The sequence below is a fragment of the Trachymyrmex septentrionalis genome, unplaced genomic scaffold (genome assembly GCF_001594115.1).
Source record: "Trachymyrmex septentrionalis isolate Tsep2-gDNA-1 unplaced genomic scaffold, Tsep1.0 scaffold52, whole genome shotgun sequence".
Lineage (NCBI taxonomy): Eukaryota > Metazoa > Arthropoda > Insecta > Hymenoptera > Formicidae > Trachymyrmex > Trachymyrmex septentrionalis.
The window spans coordinates 1,233,443-1,248,450 of NW_017305694.1; the positions used below are offsets into that span (position 1 = coordinate 1,233,443).

Sequence of the window (15,008 nt, forward strand, 5' to 3'; positions counted from 1 at the left end):
GACAAATTAAATCCAATAAATACAATATGTGTGATTATTTTATAACAATATATTTAAACATTATTTTTAAAATTATTAAATATTTACTTCATAGTTATGTAATTGTTAAATATCTATTACAAGAATGATATTTAATACGCAAAATACATATAATTATTTTTTGAGATATTTGTGTATTTATTTCTTTGGACATTGTTAAAATTTGAATTTTATATTTGTATGTTACAGACCAACGAAGTTACAATGCAATTACAACTCCGCTGCTGCTCATCATATCTGTAAGTCACATTATTTTTTTTTACATTTTGCATTTTTATTTTATATTTTATATTCTTTTTATTTTATTATATGTTTGGAAATTCGTTTTGATATTTTCAACTAGTTTATAGAATCATAAGAACAAATTTTGGAAAATATACCACAAATGTAATGTTATATAATAACATTATATTATTGGCATGCAATTATTAAATAACTGTGTGTGTGTGTGTGTGTGTGTGTGTGTGTGTGTTTGAAATAATTAAATTAATTTATAGTTGAGTTATTATATAAATTTCATAAAATGGGTTGTATAATATCTTTTTATTTAAATATTTTTTTTTATAAAGTTTTTATAGTATGTCGCGGTGAGACATGCTATAATACATTTTTTATTAATTATATAATTTTTTTTAACAAAAGAATCTTATATATTATTATTTTTCTGTACTGCAGTCTAACATGTATATTGCAAACGGTTAACATTGCTCTGTTTCCTTAAGTTCGTATGTATACTTATTCATTTCTCTTACAGCAATTTTACAATGCATAGTTGAGATGCTATTTTTCCTCAATTTCCTAGTTGTTGGTATAACTACTTCTTTCTCAGAATATAACGATTAGCAGAATAGAATAGGAAAAGCTCTTCTGATACGTGCATACATTTACATGATACACGAGATGTTTTGTAAATTACATATTCTTATTTTCTTGAGTACCGCCACGTAAAAATATTTATTTCACATGGAAGCGAGAGATACTTAGAAAGTTTCTAAAATTTATATCACAAATATTCGGCGAAGAATCAATCATTTTATAACCGTGAAAATTTCGCGCCGTTTTGTTTCGTTCCATTTTCCGTAGCATTCTCTAAATATGGACCATTCTTTCCGCAATCTAACAAAATGAAGAAAATAAAAGCATGCTCGTCTTTGGATTTGAGAGTTATGGACGTTGTTGCGGATGAATGCGCGTGACCTGCGATAAAAGCGCAGGTGCGATGATGAACCGAAAACAGCGACCGTTTTTCATTGCGCCTAGATACAGGGAAGCGTGCAATCTGTTCCGGTGTGGCGCGTGAGTAAAATCGATTGGGAGGGATACGATGAGGTCGCACTAACGCCAAGCTCGAGTTCCATTAGGCGCAACGGTAACGCCCGGTGGTCCGTGCAGCGGAAACTCTCTATCGTGTAACGCACGCGACATGCACTCGCAACCGTTTCGTGCTTTGATAACAGAAAGCGCAAAAGGCTTAAGCGATATTAACCCGTTAAATCTAATTCCTCCTGTAAATGTAGTTCCCCCTAAGTGTCTCTTAAAAAGAGAATGTCATCATCATTTTTCTCTCTCCCAATAGGGAATCCATCTCTAATTGGAAAAGTGACGAAAAATTCTCTGCTTCGAGATTACTAAATGAGTATAACTTGAGTTTCGGCAAAGACAAAGAAAGGGTTTAACAAATTCTTCTTTTTTTCCTCTTGAGTGGATATAAATGTCTTTATAAGTTCTGCGAAGTGGCACGTGAGTGGAATAACCTGGAAGTTTCCAAAACGGCTCAGCTATAATTCTCACAATGCGAAATCTTTTATCCTTTTTCGTGATTAAAACGCACCGCTGATTGCTCTCTATGGATAATTGCAGACAACCGAAATTTTCGAGTAAAGAGACACAGAAAGAAAATAAATAATAGATCTATTATACAGAATCGAGTTTTATTTTATTAGATATATCGAATAGCAAAGAGTACATTATTGATTAAATTGAACATATATGAACGTGTTTTTAATGCAAAAAGATAAATTTACAATTTATCTGATCTATACTGAATCAATAATACAATAGATGACATAATTAAAAGTTTTTATATAACGCGCAGTGCTTATCTCTCAGCTCAGTTAAAAAATAAAAAATTTGTTTATATTACTGATACTAGAGATTATATTACTGATACTAGATGCTTTCTCTGTACCTCTCTCTTTTATATATTTTATAATTTTTTATTACTGTCGATTATCATCTATTTTCTTTTATGATCGTAAAACCTCGATGATTGGATATATTTTCACGCGATCGAGCATGTATAGTTACTTTACTATCATTTCCAGTTCTTGCTTCGTAACTTAATCATATGATCGATAGACTCTTCGAGCATAACTGACAAAATTTGTAGATTATATTACAGATTTTATTCCTTTGTGAACCGATGACCCCATTTGCGGATCAGCTTCTTTTATTTTATAAATTGTTCGCACAATTTTTATGGAACTTAACGTATGAGATAATTTGACGATGCTTTATTTGAATCTGAGGTTAAAAATAAGAAATTTAAAATGATTCAATGTGACGGATAGAATTTAAAAAAATAATTTGTTTATAAAACTTGGTTTTAAAGAATTTTTAATTGGGAAATAAATATATAATATCACACGCACACATAAATTTCCAATTGCTTTATTGGAAGCTCAGTGTTACGTATATAAACAGTTAATACTGATTTCCAAAATTCTCTAATTATGAACCCTGTGACACTAAATCCTTCTTCATAGAGATTACTATCCTTTTGAAATTCGATATTTTCAAGTTATATTCAAACGTACCAAGAATCTCCTAAATTCGAGTTTCACGATAATCAAATTATCGTTTTAAAATGTGAATTTTAAAATTTTGAGATCAGAATCAAGTTCAGCGACCCTAAAAATCTTTACAAAATACGATCTATCATAAGTTACTTTATGAGAAAGCTCCGGTCTTCAAAAGGTTAAATTCTTTCTCTTTTATTTGCTTTATTATTTTTTATTACTGTCGATTATCATCTATTTTCTTTTATGATCATAAAACCTCGATAATTAAGTGTTTTGCACGATCAAGCATGATATGTGGTTACTTTACTGCCATTTCCAGTTCTTGCTTCGTAACTTAATTACATGATCGATAGACCCTTCGGGCATACTGACATCCCCGATCGACTTCGATAATAAAATCACACGAATTCCCAATTGATTGAAATCGCGCGATAAAACCGTAAGGTGGTAAGAATAAACGGTAGGCAGAGATCGATTCTTTCCTTCTCGGGTAGTTAGAACTATCGGTACGAGCTGCCTCGAAGTGGCGCGTGAGTGGAATCAATTGGAAGATAGGAAGGTAGCGTTGTAGCATCCAAGTAGAAGTTCCATTAAGCTCGAGGAACTCAAGAGGCAGCTCTCTTCGTACAATCGGGTAGCCTTGCGACCGAACGACGCGTGCTCGCAGCTGCAAGACGATCAAGCAAGTTTCTTGGAACTCGGACTCCCGCGATGCTTTCCGGGACAATGACTTGTAATTAAGGGTAAGATCGACCGCCTGATATTCCGCGATGGTCCGGAAACTACGGCGCCGGAAGCTTCAAAGCTCTCTTCTAATGGCCGACAACGATTGGCTGGTAAAAACTGCTGAGTTATTTATTTTTCATGAATCTTACTCACTCAAGATAGGCTCGAGCTGATGAATCATCTGATTTATAGTTCGCTAGTTTCATAATCTGTGATATATAGATCTAGGTTATCACTTACTCAAGAAACTCTTTACTTAATTTAATTTCTTGTCTTTGTTTTGCGACTTCTAGTGAACAAGTTTCTAGCGCGACCGTGTTCCCTCTACTTAGATAGAAAATAAGTGGACCGAATAATAATAAAAAGACAAAATAACAATCGAAAAATTAAAGATAGGGATGTAAAAATCAAAACATAGTTAGTGGTGCGCAAATAATTTAAATCGAAGCGAATCATTAATAAAACCTGAAGTATAATGGGTACTGTAATTACAAATGTTTCGGATTCTCCACTTCGAGCTATCATCAGCGTACAAATACAACATAAAATTGATTATCTCCCAGTCTCAAGCAAACCATAGCAATCTTTCTTCAAATGAAATATTCCCAAACGTTAATCAAGAGAAGCAGGTTAATGATTTAAATTAAAGCTAACCGTGTCTTTATTTACTTAACTTCTTAGTTAATGATACTCTCAGGCTCGGTCCCACTAACATAAAATTAACTTTAATCTTGATTCTACCTTGGTTTCTAATTCTGAAAGTTAGAAAAAGATAAAAAGTAAATTGAACCCAGATTAAAGTTAATCCTACTTTGGTAAAACCGGACTTATAGAGAATATAAAGTATCATGTTTGGCGTTGATCAAGAAGTGAAGTAAATAAAAAAAGAAAACTCACCAAAGATCCAAGAGTGTAAAAGATACGTAACACTAATAAAACTACAGCTATCCGTCACCGTCATTAATATTAAAATTGATCAATGTAAAAATGAATAAATTAAAAAGTTACAAGACAGTTATAGAATAAAATTAATCAAAGTGACACCACTAAACTGAATTTAAAAAAAGAAGTGTCGGAAAAATAAGTTAAAACCATTAAAGTAAGAAATAAATAGATAAGCCAAAGTTATGAGGTTAAATAAATAAATGTAAATAATAAATGGAACGTTGCAAATTGAAATTACAAAATTGGAATGAATAAACGTAAATAATAATAGGAATGTCGCAGATCGCCAAATTTAAAAACATTGTAAGTAAAAAGAGAGGAAATCGAACATGCTTTATAATTTACTCAAACCTATATACATATCCATGATGTAAGAATCCATGGTTTCCGACTATCCTTTTTAATAAAAAAATAAGCTTTTATGACTCTAAAGAAGTAGATATTTTAAGAAATTTCAAATCGAGAATGCGAACAATATATTTGACATTGCTCCGGAAAAATGCTCTCGCATATCAGAGCGTAGCACTCTTTCGGCGCGAAATTCTCTACGTTACAATAGGAAATTCCACAGATATTTTAGCTTTCAACTTGTGACGGTACAAAGCGAGTCTCTGGCCACGTGCCGTCCCTTTGGTACGCACAAAGATCCCGTCGTGCGAAATCGTGGACGCGAATCGGCTCGCTTACCTAAGTGAAGCGCAAGGACGAGACAAGTTCGACTCTCGAAGACAAGACGCGAAAGGAGACGTCTCTTAGAAACGTTCGCGAACACGAAGTTCAAGAACTTTCTTTTCGTGGAAAAGGGAATTGAGAGAAAACGCAACGACGTGGCTGAATGGAAGCGCACTGTCGGTTGTCCGACACGTGATCGGAATACCCGGGTCGTCCGCCTTGAATTCCGTTTCCAGTCAGTCCCAGCGTAGCTGGATTGCGTTTCCGTACCATGGAACTCGGATATAATCAAAGCGTGTATCCCGTATCGATAGAGGTACCAGAATAGAATCAAACCGCACCAAATCAAATCGGCGAGGTCGAGATTCCGCAACTGATTATGATGGATCCTTTACGACACTATCGATCACTCGATACGATATCCGTAGTCTCGGAGTTGTGGTGGCCTTACTGCGAGTTCACGAATGAAATACGACTCCGGTTGATATTGTTTCCGCAACGGAAACCAGCTATGCGCGAAGCAAAGCGCGTCGCGATATCGTACTCGGAAATAAGCAAGAGATTTTTCGGAATTCGGAGCACGCAGGGATGTGACACGTGATAAACACCGAGATAGAAAATGTGTATCGTACGGTTTTGCTGAAGTGTTTAAAATTTTAGCTGAAGACAATTTTTTACGACAATTTGAAAAGTATAATTTTATAGAATTATCAAACTAAATTTCAAACTAAAGTTTTAATTAAATAGAACATTGTATTGTAATTACAATACTGCAGAAATATTTAGAGGTTTTTTTTTAGAAAATTTAGAATTTTTATAAAAATATTTAGAAAATTTTAAATATTTTTATTTAGAAAAATATTTAAAGAATTTTCATATCCTGGCAACCCCAATTTGAGCGCTGTACATATTTATTTTGACCCAACACAATTATTTTTAGATATGTATCTAACTAATTTTTAAATACTTTAGCAAAATCGTTCTTTTCGTATATATGTATATTACATTGTGCAATAAACAATGTTTTCCTCATGCATATGTATACAATTTGCTGCTAGATTTACGAATAACTTGACAGTTAATTAGGACATTAATAAATGATGCTATTTTAGTTGCATTATTTATACTGCATGTGCTGGCAAAGCTTAAGTAACAAATTTTACGAGAAAATGCCACGGACAATCTATGTATATACCATTGTATTGCTTCGTACACTTGTCTCAAATTGTCTCAATTTGTTTCCATGTCCCTCGATTCGCTTTACTTGGTTGTGCGAAGCTTTTACAGTGTAAATGGAGAGTGCTTTCTGACAGCAAAAAAACTAACGGAATAAAGTGCTTCGTGATCTGCCGGTATATTAGATAGCCATACTATATCCACTGCGTATCGATCTACAAACCGCATCACATCGTTTCGGTGACTCATTGTTAACCAATCAAAATAATGATTGATCTTCCATCAAAGAACTTGAACTTATAAAAGCGGTTATTGTTAAAGATCTTCAAGTAGTTTTCATTATTTTCACAGAAAAAAAAGATAAAACTTAATAATCTTTAAACGTAGATAAAAGAGGAATGGATAAAACGTTTTATTGGTACTTGATAATTGGACTGCACGGTTTGCATTATTGGGAATTCGTAAGAGGTATCTTGTGTTTTACGAGTATTCATTACAGTATTGCGTGCTTTGCATAATACATGCAAGCGATAAGATGTAAAAGATAATTGGCACAGCAAGTTGTTATTATAATTTTGATTGTAGTAACAATTTCTTACACATATAGAAATACGTATTTTGTCTTTATTGCAAGACACACATCTATTTTCTGTAAAATAAATATCAACTTTCTCAATTATACTTATCGATTTAGTTTCTATTTATTTCTTTTTTTTTTTTTGAAGATAACGTTTTGCTGAGCGAGTATAATAGAATAAACGAATTGATAGTTTTGTTTCTTAATAAACCACAAAAAGCACATTTTTAATTCTCACGATCAAACATAAAGTTTTTAAGCCAGTACATATAATCGTTTTTTCGCTCTGGAGAACTCATCTTTATTTTTGCAGTAGTAATGATTATCGCATGTACGATTAATGCAACGCGTTATTGCAACGTGAATAGCAATGTAAAAATTATGCTTTTATTATTGTGGTTTGAATACTTTTTGTAGTTACCTATTTTTCATGTTGTTATATCCGAGGTTTTATTCGCATGGTAGGATTTTAAAAAGAAATTTAATTAGTTCGTTAAATGCTCCAAAAGCACCTGGCACTACCGCCTTTTATAGTTTTATTTTTATATGCTGGCAGGAGATTCGCAATTTTAACAAAAGGAACACGGTTTCCGAATAGCCGGTTACGATATCAATTACGCAGTATGCAAAGAACCACTGGATTCGCAAATCGGTAAAGGTGAATTCTAAAGTTTGAAAGCGTAAAACGAGTTTGACGCGATTTGTAGAAAAAAAAAGGGGAAAAAGAGAGTACGAAAATTTAACGAAAAAGAACAGAGAAAGGGATAGATGCGCGAAAGGAGGAGTAAAACAGTATATATAAAAGGAACTCTGAGAAAGAGAGAAAGAGATAAAAAGTGGAAGAGAAAAGAGCTGGAGTACCGTGGTAATTAGCTGGCGCTCTAAACCTATACAGTCGACCAGATCAAGTACTTTTCTGGAAAAGTGCCTAATTCCATGCTCGACATGCTCTACGGAGGTCGAAGGCCTGCTATCACAGTTACCATCGACCCTGTTCGTACCTTTGACCATACCAATCACCTCCTACCACCGTTGCTTTTTTATGGACTGAAACCTTTCCAAAGAAGATCCAACTTTTCTGAACATGCGATACCCTACCATTTCCCATTAAGAATCGCTCTAGCGCGAACAGACTTACGCTGTACGCGGGATCGTTTTTGCGCCAATCTCTCTCTTTCTCTTGAGATAAGATCCGACCAACTAAAATGCAGGTTTAGAAAAGCGCGCTTTTAAAGTGAGAACATTAGCAAAAGTGGCGGAATTTTAAAAAAGATTCTTGTTTTACTTTTTACCCTTTTTGTTTATCGTCTACGATCTTTAATGATTCGTCAGTATTATTCATTTTTCGCCATGTATGCGAGGGGATAGTTACGATGCAAACGAAACGAAAATATTGGTTTTCACTATGCGAAGTTGAACAAACTCGATCAGTTTGTTAGCTGATTACACGGCATCGATGAAACGGGACACAATTTTTCGGGTCCGCGAGCGAGAAAAGGTTTATACCCGCATACTCGCGTATAAATTCGTCACAGAGAGCGAACATGCCGTATGCGCATATGCTGGCAGTGTAATTTGGTCTCGTAAAAATACGCGCCAGCAATCGCAGCCATGCGTGGATTAACTCGGGATTTAAAAGGCTGCTAATAAACGCAGTGAATTGAATGACTAAAAAACAATCTTCTACCACAACTGTCCTCGATTTCATATTTTCTCACATTTAATATCTCATCTCTTTTGTCTTTGGAACATATTAATTTTATGCCATATTCCACGTACTGCATTTGTCTATATTAAGTATATTAAAATACGTTTATATGTAACAACGACTTACTTTATCATACAAATCGCAAAAGTAACTCGATTTCAAGAAATTAATTTTATACAATATTGTTCCTATTTTACAAAATAGACAATATTATTATCCATTTAATATATCAATTTTCTTGAGATTTATGTTATCGCAAACTACATTTATATGAATCAATTATAAACTCTTTTCTATCGTTATATATATATATAAATGTTTTTATCGCTAAGTTAAAACTTGTAGTTAAATCTCAAAGTAACGGCCGTAATATCGTTCAAGGCTAATTATTTAAATTCTCCATCCTGCGACAACATCGTCCGTAACGTTGTAAGAATAATGACGTTTACATTGATTTGCGGGGTAATGTAACGTCGTAAAAACTAAAGTGAAAGCTCCACTTTCCGAGCGAGAATCCACGCTACTGTAGAATACTTATTTTAGAGCAGATTCACCAATTGTGCGCCAATAAAACTAGCCTTATCACACGGGAATTGAAACGGTTAAACTTAATTTGATCACTTAAATCAGCACACTGAGATTTTAATCAGCCCTTAGAAGCTTCAGGAGTAGTCGCGACCGTCTCGGTAGACGGTATGTTTCTCTTTCATAAGCGCGGCTAAAGACTCTGAGAAAAGAAAACCAAGCGGTTGCCCCTTTCCACGGAGTTTTGCTTCTGACGCCAGTCTTTCTCTCCATATTTTTCTTATTTTTTTTCCTCGTTTATGGCCTACCTTATAATTTTATTTATAGTCCTGCGAGATATTTTCTCTCTTCTTCACTTCGTTCTTTTACGCCGTTTTTAAACAGCTTCTCGAGACTTTCGCAAACAGGTGTCAACCTTATGATTCGCAGTGAAGCCATTATGGCGCATTGAATTAACCTTTTTACTTTATTTATTTTAAAAAATTTGCACATGTTTTTGTTAAATTATAATTTTTTTAAATATACAGTGGCTGCCAAAACTTTCCAGTCAACATATAATTTTGCGGATAATTTTTGTCAATATATTTTTCTAAATTATATTCTGAATTAACTTTATATTCTAAATTGTAAATTTATATTATAAATTAATAAAAACCTTATTATAATTAATTTAAGAATACAAATTTTAATTACTAAAGATGGACAGCCAAACCAGTATAGACAATAGGAGAGTTTCATAATATCCAAGATATGGAATTTCATACCTTGTCGAAGATTAAAATGTTATTTAGATTAAAATTTTTAAGAAAATAAAAATTCACAAAAATGTGATATTTAATTAGCATTCTTGTGACAGACTTCTATCTTGAAAAGCCATATCTTTCTAACCTACTTGATGTATACACGCACACAAACACGATGCCGGTTAAAAAATAATCAGAGCAACTGCTTTTGCTATGTAGAAATTAAAAGAATACATAGTAAAAAAGATAAAAGAAAATATATTTGTTATCCATGCTCCTGCCTCAACTTATCTCCAGAAACTCCATACATTGAAAAATTTTACATGCATTTGTCGGCCTTGATTAAAGTATTTGTATATATAAGTATTGTATTATACTAGACCATTATTTGTAAAGATTTTTTTATCTGCCTTCAATATATGAATAATATAATAAAATTACTTATTGGCTCGAAACTTTTAGCAGTACTGAATACACACACACACACACGTGCGCGCGCGCGCGCGCGCACGAACGCACGCACGCACACACATATGGACTAAAAAATATATATACATATAAAAAATATTTTATATGTATGGACTAAAAAAAATGTCTGGTTGGAAATGGACAAACCAGAATGTTTTGATTATATCAATTAGAATTACGGTTATCTGGACTAGAATTAATAGATTTAATCAGAAATTCAGATTTGTCCATTATCAATCAGAATTCCAATTAATCCAAGCAGACATTTTTCTCAATATATATATATATATTTTTTTGTACATAGGGAAAATCAAGACTCATTGATACTAGGGGCAAATTGCGTTTTATTTATGTATTGGATTGGCATTAAAGTTCATAGTGTTACTTCATTTATATTATATCTACATGTTTAAAAAAATGGCAATTATACCATTCGATAGAACAAAGTTTCAGCTTAAAAAAATTTTTTTAAAATTATTGTACAACGATTTTTAACGGAATTATGAGCAATTAAAGTTAAAATGTTTTTTTTTATTTAATCCTCTATACCTTACTAACAAAAAATCTTAGGAACATTTTAGAAAACAGTTTTGTAGAAACTTTAAGCTGTCATGTTAGAAAGTCGAAAAGTTTTGCAAGTTTTTTGGGCACGTGACAGGCCTACAAAGTAAATAGAAAATTTCCCATTTTACCCAGCTCGTTGTTTCAGCTCTTTCCTGTATTTTATATTATATATATGTCAGGGTTGGAAGTTACTTTGTAAAAATAACTTATTATCGTTACCGTTCTTTTTTTTTTAAATAACTCGTTATCATTTCTCGCGTTATTGATTTAAAAAACTTTATCGTTATCATTGCCATTACTAAGGAACTAATAAGTGGTTACAATTTTTCGTTACAATCTATAGTGATTATAACTAATACAACTCCCTTCTTTTAAAATTCATTTATTTATGTTACTATTAACACATTCTAATAACCAATCCATATTACGTTACTATTATAGCGTTACTATATTAACGTTACAAATAAGGAAATGTAATGTCGTTACCTATTTGTAGAAAAAAAATAATTGTGACAATAACGAGTAACATAACAAGCAATACTTTCTTCCCAATCCTGCATATCGTAGATTTTAATTCTGTTTTCGGAATAAACAATATTTCAGAATCAAACCTCTTATCACTTCGCCTTTAAACTCTAACAAACGATAGATTGACATAACCATACAAACTGATAGTATCTTCAATAAGTCTCTTCCAATAATGTTTAGCTGTTCTAATAGCTCAGTTGCAAGCTTGCGCGCATAGAACCGACGTCCAAGCATCACGAACTAAACTCCACTTTATCCGCGCATTGATCCGAACAGTATTAAAAGACCCACACAAACTGGCAGCATACGCGACCTTTTTCAGCATCTTCATTGCCTTCGTTACTCTGCAGAGAGAAGGCATTGTATCTCGAGACCAGCTTTGTAACCGGCCAGCTATTTAAAATCCAGCAACACTATACGATGCCGATAATCGCTATGCCCGCTGGGCGTAATTAGAGCGGACCAGACGAGTTTATTATCTTCCTTTGAATATTCTATAACGAACGCCCCAGAGCTACGTGAAATGTGCGTTACATCAAATTGTCTTTGGTCCAGCTTAGGCTCTTCTTAAACGTAAATTAGCATACGTTATTGTTGTCAGTGTAACGCGAAATCTTGGATCATAGAATTGCCTTGTCGAAAATGTAATTGTGGTAGCATTGAAAACAATGCTTCATGCAAAATCACAATACAATGATATATGCCTGTCGATACGGCTCAGCGTTTTGTCATAACTGTTGAACTTTCATCTTGTCTTCTCACTATTTAATCCGCGGAAATGAAATAAAACGCTCGATATACTGTGAAGATATATCTTCTATGTATTTATTTATGCAACAAATTTTTAATATTTTGGAAACTTAACTGCTCTTCCTTAATTAAAAAAAGGAATTTTATTTAATAAGTTAGATTTATACATATACTCGCGAACGATATATATTATTTTCTTTAAGTTTAAATTTTATAACTATAGATTTTTTATAAAGAAGCATATTGTAGATATATACTGTAAAAAGGGGTAACTTTGGCCCAATCAGAGTATCTTTGACCCAAATTCTATTTATTTCTTATACTATTTGCTCAACAGATTGCTCAATCTAGCTCTTGATTTTAGTTTAAAAATGTTATAGATAGAGAACAGCTTTAGTTAGAAAATATTAGAAATCCTCAAGCAAGAGATTGGACACCGTTTGGATTTCTGATTGGATAGTTTTCAGAACTTACTTAAGATAGAATAAAATAAATGATTAAAATATAGAATGGAGAGAGAGAGAGAGAGAGAGGTACGTAAATATCTCATTCTATCTTTTGCATAATCTATCTCATTCTATCTTAACCAAGTCCTGACAAATATGGCATATTAAACGTATGATGTTTAATCTCTTATACTTGATCTCTAGAAAAACTTGTTTATAAATTATGCTTTGGGTAGATAAATAAGAACATCTACAATTACTTGTTTCAATAGTAAAAATATATAACCTTATTACTTTTTCTCACTTGAGTATCTTAAACTAAAATTTTCCAAATTCCGACGTATTTTTATATAAGAAATCTATACTAAACATAATTAATATATAAAATTAAATTTTTTTATCTTGCCCATTGTGCTTAATATTACACGCCTTGGAGATAACTTTAACCCATAATATGGGCCAATCTTAATTCTCGGACCCAATTTCAATTCTCTTGTTGCTTTGCTATCTTAATTTTCTTATCCTCTCGCTAATTTTTTTTTTATAGTAAGAGTTTTTTATAGTATGGCTACACGGAAAAAATTTTTTCTTAGAATTTACCCTAAAAATATAGAGCAATATTATATTTCGAGGAATTTTATGTAATTTTCTTTTATTCACTAATAAAACTACAATAAAATATAAAGTAAGTTTGATTAATTTTTTATTGAAGTGAATGGTAAAAATCTTTAAAATATTTTATTGTACGACAATTACCATATTTTTAGGGTAAATTTTAACAAAAAATTTTTTTCGTGTAGTTATCTGTTCTCAAATTTTTTAAAACTAAATGTACAGGGTATATGGTAAGACTGTAATAACGCTTAAATTCCTGAGATTATTTGGAGATGAAAATCCTAATACTAAAATACCAAGATTATAAGAAAACGTTGACATTAGCAATAGATCATACACGGCATAATAACCCGCAAATCCTCTGGCAAAACTTTATTCAGTTATTATATAAATGCAAAATATACAGAATGTTCGGTAACAACACTTAAAGGTAGATTCCTGAGATTCTCTCTCTCTCTCTCTCTCTCTCTCTCTCTCTCTCAAGGATTAATATGCTTGTCTTTTTTATTGATATTTCCTACAAGTAAAATTGTCTACTTAAAGATCTTTTTTATTATATTCAACTATGTATATTTCGAGAAAATGAATAAATAAATTCTTTCAAAACTAAATAACAGCGCACAAGCTTTCGCTTTGCTTTTATTCATACGACGAATTATCTGAAGTTTTCAAGTTATGGCTTCTTAGAGTCGACAAGGGGAATATCCTTTGGTCGTGGAAAAATGAAAAAAAAAAAAAGATATCGCTCTAACCGTAAAAGAACGCAGCAGAAGTCACGGACTTTCTTGATTTTCTTCGCATGAACGGCAGCAGATGTAATTTGGCTCGGTGCCGGAGGGTAAAGAAGATTAAACTGTAAAAAAAGCCAACGACCAGTTTAATCATAATAATTCTAATTACTCGAGAACAAAGTCAGAAGAGAGATAAAATTACTACGAAGAAACAGATGTGAGAAAGGGATGAAGAAGTGCGTTAGATTGCAAAAGCGATGGGAGGAAAGTTTAGCTGTGTCGTAATGTTGCGATTACCGTTGCTTTTTTCGTATATAAATCATTCGGACACGAAGATAGAAAAGTAATTCTTTTTTTCATTACTCCTATTTAATTTTCTACTCACGCTGAAAAGGAGCTATAATTATATGCTTTGCCTACATTTCCTGTTCTTCATCGTAAATCAGATTCATCCACTTTCCCTTTTCCTCTCTCTGACGTATGGTTCTTTTTTCCTCTATCTCTCTACTTGATCCATTCTTTCAATTCCATCGACCCTATTCCTCACGAGGTCGTTAATCCTAATTTTCATTCAGTCTTTTCGAGCATACCGCCTCTTTTCCTCGATAAAATGAGAATTTCGCATCATCGCCAGCGACTATTAATTTTCTCGCCCACATCTTTTCATGAACAATTACGTCTTGCAATTACTCAAAGCTAATCTATAATTAAGGATGTATGTGTTACATCTCAAAGCACATTATCGAAAATATAATAATTTTATAGATTATTTCATTATTACAGCTCTCTGATTGTAAGGATTTGTGTAAAACTTAAACACATTCCATTTATTGGTTTAAACTTATTTAATTTTTTTTGTTTGCCTTGATTCTCATGTAAAAAATCGCGTTTTGTTGTACTTTGCAAATTTGATAAGGTTGTAGCATTACGAAATCAAGTTTTTTATACATACTAATATAATTCTAATAAATATTCGTATATATTATATATATAT

The 15,008-nt window shown here is 32.5% G+C and overlaps 1 protein-coding gene across 2 annotated transcripts in view; it reads left to right on the forward strand.

Annotated features, from left to right (window-relative positions):
* The window catches only part of LOC108751808 (limbic system-associated membrane protein-like), a 178,156-nt gene that overhangs the window by 105,389 nt on the left and 57,759 nt on the right, over positions 1-15,008 (forward strand). For both annotated transcript variants that reach the window (XM_018492223.1, XM_018492224.1), the window contains exon 3: positions 229-278. The gene's annotated coding sequence lies outside the window, so the exon portion shown is untranslated. The remainder of the gene's footprint in view (positions 1-228; positions 279-15,008) is intronic.